The sequence below is a fragment of the Cimex lectularius genome, unplaced genomic scaffold, assembly GCF_000648675.2.
Source record: "Cimex lectularius strain Harlan isolate CLEC.00 unplaced genomic scaffold, Clec_2.1 scaffold77, whole genome shotgun sequence".
In the NCBI taxonomy this organism is placed as follows: Eukaryota; Metazoa; Arthropoda; class Insecta; order Hemiptera; family Cimicidae; genus Cimex; species Cimex lectularius.
This window is the reverse complement of record NW_019392836.1, coordinates 1,246,762-1,252,675: the sequence shown is the minus strand read 5'-3', so window position 1 is coordinate 1,252,675 and position 5,914 is coordinate 1,246,762. Positions and strand designations below refer to the sequence as shown.

The 5,914-nt window shown below is 36.2% G+C and overlaps 1 non-coding gene across 1 annotated transcript; it reads left to right on the top strand.

Moving 5' to 3' along the window:
* Positions 1-352: 352 nt before the first annotated feature.
* Trnay-aua lies at positions 353-425 on the top strand. Its single transcript has one exon. It is a non-coding gene; the product is annotated as a tRNA-Tyr (tRNA).
* Positions 426-5,914: the final 5,489 nt, after the last annotated feature.

Genomic DNA, 5,914 nt, shown 5'->3' with positions numbered 1-5,914 from the left:
ATCCTCTCGGCCGTATTTTACATTTCAAATGCGTCTTGTTAGCCCCGGGCAGGCCGGCCGAAGGAGGAAATTGATATTAAATTATTCCGAACTGGTGGACATTCAATTAACAATCCACCTTATCTACAAACACGACCTGACGAACAAATTGCACCGGAAAAGTTACGGCGTTTCATGTTTTTAGTTTTCCCTGCTGGGTTTTCACGGAGAAAGTGACTTCGATTCATTCATCCCCACTTCATTTGTCGCCGAGAATCGAATAGATTACACGACAGTTGAAAAATGACAAAAATGAAGTAAAATTAGAAAGGTTGTGGGTTGAGATGGGAAGTTGGTGTCCGAGTGGTTCGAAGTCACGATAGCTCAACTGGTAGAGCAGCGGCGTATATAGCCGAAGGTCGTGGGTTCGAATCCCGCTCGTGACACTGAATTTTTTATCTCAACCAATACCTTACATAAAGATTAATTAATTGAAAGATGTTATTTGGTCAATCGGACCACGAAATCTAATGAATTTAGTATCATCATAAATTTTAAAAATTGTAAAAATTGCATATATTAAATACAATTACAATTTAAAATCTCTTCCAATTTATAGCTTGAATATAGCTTGAAAAGACGTGATAAATATATCCAAATCTTCACCGAAATTCGATGAAATCATTAAAATTAATAAAAAAAGTAGAAGAATTATTTTCTAGGGTAAACGAAAAAGGGATATTTCTACTTTTTATGTTCACTGTTTTTCATTTTTATGTTTTAATTGTTGCTTGTTCTTTACAAGGTTAATACTAGTGTGTTTATTCTTAATTCCCTCTGTTTTAGTTTTGGCTTTAGTTTATTATTATTTTTTTAAGTACATAAGTTTATTTTATGCAGTCTTCTTTAAAAATAAAAAATATTATCCGGCTTTTAGGTTTATAGTAAATACAACTAGTAAAAAAAAAATGATAATATAGCCAGAACAAACCAAAACATCATGTTAGTCAAGCATCGATGTTTTTTTGCCATTGATGTTTTACATTCTAATCCCTACTGATGTCAAGCATCGACATTTTTGGGTTCGATACCCATCCCTACTTTAAACTGCTGTGTCACAGCTAGACATGGAACCACTCTCTCTTCTCCTCTTACCCCTTACATTCTCTATCACTCTATCTATCTATCCAGCTATTTATCTATCTGTCTATCATATCTATCTATATATCTATTTATTTATTTAATCATCTCTCTATCTCTTTGTCCATTTTAGTATTTCCTGTTCTTTCTCTCTTTTTATATTTATACCAATCTATATATACGTCATTCTTTCTATGTGCTTTGTACCCATTTTCCTGTTTTCGTTTTCTTACTTTTCTACTTTTCTTTCACCTACTTTCTATCTTCTTTGTTTTACTCTCAACTTGAGTCTCCCTTTCTCTTTCTCTCTCGCGCATTTTACACCTTTTCCTTTCTCTCTTTTCATCGATCTAGTTACCATCGGTAAATTTCTAAGTAACACTGTACGTACATTGTACGAATTTTTTTGTTTTCACTATTGCTACATTTCTTTCTTTTTCTCCATCTCTCTCTCTCTCTCTCTCTCTCTCTCTCTCTCTCTCTCTCTCTCTCTCTCTCTGGTTCCCTCTCTTTCTCTCTCCCTCTCTTTATATATCTGTAAACTGTATAACTCACATTAAGCGTAAGAAAGGTCCGAGAAACCTACTTTGCGTGATTAAATCCAACTCCAACCGTCAATCAATCTATCAATCTCTCTCTCCATGTATTACTCTCCCTCTCTCTTTCTCTTTCTGTCTCTCTTTATCTTTCATCTGTCTTATCCCTCTTCCCATCTCCTATCCTATCTCCTTGTTTTCGCTTATCTTTTCGTTCTCACTCTCTCTCTCTCTCTCTCTCTCTCTCTCTCTCTCTCTCTCACACACACACACTCACTCCCTCTCTCGTTCATTATGGTGTCTTCTGGTAATTAAAGTTTGAATAAAGTTAATACGACATATCCTTCTAACGTACAAGAACACATCGAAGAATTGTGCACTTATTTATTGTCAGTGGAAAAGAAGACTAAACGAGAGAAAAGGTACAGTGCACATTTACATCGAAAGTACTCATTCTCTATACACCAACAAGAAGGAGATCACAATAAATTTAATTTACGTCCCTTAAGTATCTGGACTTACGCTGATGTGAAGTCTCCATGCAGGAACTAAGATATAAATATAAGACTTGAACAACTTCGATGACTTCTGGAGGGAAAATTTTTCAGTTTTTTCATAATATAACTTTGTGCTTTTTAGTTCGAAAATTCTAGTTTGGAGTGTGGATATTTAGTTTGGAATTGAGGGTCAGGACAAGCTGTATCCAGCGCATACAGTCCTTTGAATCAAAAGTGCTCAGACGAAATACCCAAGCTCCTTACTATATAGGGATAATATAATTTCAAATTGTAATAACATTTTAACTAACCATCCCTAACAGTAACATTTTAACCCTCTACCCATCCCTAACCATTTTAACTACAGAAACATTTCTGATAGTTGAAAACAGCGAGGAGTGACGGACCGGGGTGGTGGGAAAGGTCCAAGCCGCAGATTCATCGTCCCACCAATAAGGAGAAATCCTACGATTGATTTTTATTCGCTTTTTAACTGGTACAGGAAAGTTTAGACGTTATTGAACCGACCCGGGATGAGCGTAAGAAAGCGGTACGTGACGGTCCGAGGCACGAGACGGCCACGCGCCCCGTTCCGAATCGAGCCGAACTCGGACGAAGTCCCGACTGCGGGGAGAAAAAAAGTCGGGTTAGGACATGGGCTTTTTTCACCCGGGGGAGGCTTTTCTCAAGGGCTTTTGTCAGCGGTAGCCGGGACTTTCCCACACCCCTGAGAACACCCGGCCCCGGCTACCTAAACATCCTTGGCACGAAGCGCAAGCCAAACGACAATGGGCCGGGGCTAAAAGTTGAAAAAGGCTCTAAGTTTCAATAGAACAAGTATTGAAACCTGTGGGACCTTTGAAAAGAAAAGGCAGACGGCAAGCAGAAAGTGCTGATTGGCACTGAGAACAAACAACCAAATGCCGTATACAATATATAATCAAAAGTTTACAAAAAAATACAAAAAATTGCTAGTATATAAAGGGATAAAATCCACTAAGCACTTCTAAGTACGCTCTCTTATCATCTTATAAAAGACTAAAACATTTTGACCGAACTATAAACCTCTCAGATGTTCAAAATGTAAAGAAGAACGAATCAGTAAAACCTATAAAAATCTTATAAAAAGAAAACGCACAAAAAATATAACTAATCGATATACAAAACGTAGTCCAATTTTTTTTTCGAGGGTTCGCAACAGCAGAGATTATATCAACCTTCAGAATGCCGGTGTTTTTGGAAAAAAAAAAAACATTCGCAAGTATTTCGAGTTCGAATGCTGGATTCGAACCCGGGACCTTTGCCTTACAATGATGAGCGCCGAGTCAACCCCTAAACCGTTGCGGCCACCGACGCCCCCTACAAAAATGTTTAACAATTATAGAAAATTCTTTTAAATAAAGATCATCCATTTAATCGATAAGATTTCGTATTCAGGAAGCTCTACTGAAAGTCGAATGTTGTTCAGGACTAAAAATTACAATATAATAAATATTTCTGCAACAACGAACCCGTGTCCGGATTCCGAGCCGAAAAAGAAAACAGCCAGTGAAGCGTCAAAAAATCTTCGAACGTTTCTTAAAAGATTGCCGCTGATTATAATATATAAATTACCTGATCTAAAATACAATATGTACCTCGATATTAGATACTTATAAGATTTCTTTAAAGTCTGGCTGTAAAATCAGGATAATACGTAATTGTCATATGGTACCAACAATACATACTGGATTGGTACAATAGCATAACATGTAAGTGACACCAAGGTTTTACAAATTAACTACATAAAAAGTACGTTGTATTATGACATGATGTCATATAAATAAATATTAATGATAATAATATTATTACCGTATGAATAAATATAATTAGTAAGACCAAAAGAGATAAATAGGCATGTAGGTGGTCGACAGATAGATAACGAAAGAGTGATGGAGAATGGGCATACATAGATAGATAGATAGATAGATAGATAGATAGAGAGAGAGAGAGAGAGAGAGAGAGAGAGAGAGAGAGAGAGAGAGAGAGAGAGGAGAGACAGAGAGAGAGAGAGAGAGGAGAGACAGAGACAAAAAGATCTGATGTTTACATAAAAAAATCTAACAATATTCTGTGTGGATGTCTGCATATTTCTCTCCCACTAGTCTACACTCGCCAAAATACGGAAGATCTTTAGGTTTTATTCATTTCTTGAAGAGCAATTGGGGTAGAACATAGAGGACATACATAATATATACTTAGACCAAAAGAGAGAGAGAGAGAGAGAGAGAGAGAGAGAGAGAGAGAGAGAGAGACAGACAGACAGACAGAGACGGAGAGAGAACAGAGACAGAGAGAAGAGACAGAGACAGAGAGATCTGTTGTTTACATAAAAAAATCTAACCATGTTCTATGTGGATGTCTGCATGTTTCTCTCTAAATAGTCTACACTCGCCAGAATACGAAGAACTTTTTGGCTTTATTCATTTCTTGAACAGCAATTGGGGTAGAACAGAGAGGAGATACATAAATATACAATTAAACCAAATGAGATTAAGATATTACACATAAATGGATAGATAGAGATAGAAGGTAAATACATAGGTATGTAGATCGATAGAGAGAAAGAGAGAGAGAGAGAGAGAGAGAGAGAGAGAGAGAAGAGAGACAGAGACAAAGAGATCGGTTGTTTACATAGAAAAATCTAACGATGTTCTATGTGGATTTCTGCATGTTTCTCTCTCGCTAGTCTACACCCGCCAAAATACGAAAGATCTTTAGGTTTTAATCATTTCTTGAAGAGCAATTGGGGTAGAACAGGGAGGACATACATACATATATAATTAGACAAAAAGAGATTAAGAAATTACACATAAATGGATAGATCGAGATAGAGGTAAATGCATAGGTAGATAGATCGATAGAAAGAAAGAGAGGGAGAGAGAGAGAAAATGAGAGAGAGGAGAGACTGAGACAAAGAGATCTGATGTTTACAAAGACAAATCTAACGGTATACTCTATGTGCATGTCTGTATGTTTCTCCTCACTGTACTAACCAAAATACAAAAGCCCTTTAGGTTTTATTTCTTTCTTGAACAGAAAATGAGATAGAATAGATAGGAGATGCATAAATATGTACTTAGACCAAAAAAGGTTAAAATATTGCATATACATAGAGAGATAGAAATGGATGTAGATAGATTGAGAGGGAGGAAAAGAGAGAGAGAGAGGGAGAAAGGGTGAGAAAAAGTGAGATCTGATGTTCACACAGGAAAATCCAACAATCGATTATGCAAATTTTCTAGGTTTCTTTCGTACTAATGTACTAATATAAAATAAGAAAACCTAGGGAAAATGAGAGGTGACCAGAACGAGGACTAAATCAACGAATAGATGTAGAATAGTAGATAGTTCCAGCTCACACGAATGTAAATCACACAAGAGATGTATAGATTGAGATTTATAAAAAGATAGAGAAATAGTGTTTATGCGTGAAAGAGAAAGGAGACAGGAAAAATAGAGATGATGAATAGTTAAGAAAGACTCACAAAGATCAAACATGACGTCCGTATAATTCTTGAATGAAAAGGCCAACCTTACTTTATTTTTATGCACCTGAAAAGAATGAAAGAGATACAATGAAGTTTTCTGAATACAATTCACGTTGTGGTCAGATTAGGAAAATCACAAACTGACAACTATTTATATTTCATGAGTTTTTTGTTGTTATAATGGTGATAACTGTAACCTATAACAGAGTGAATCAAAACAGTTTTTATGCTA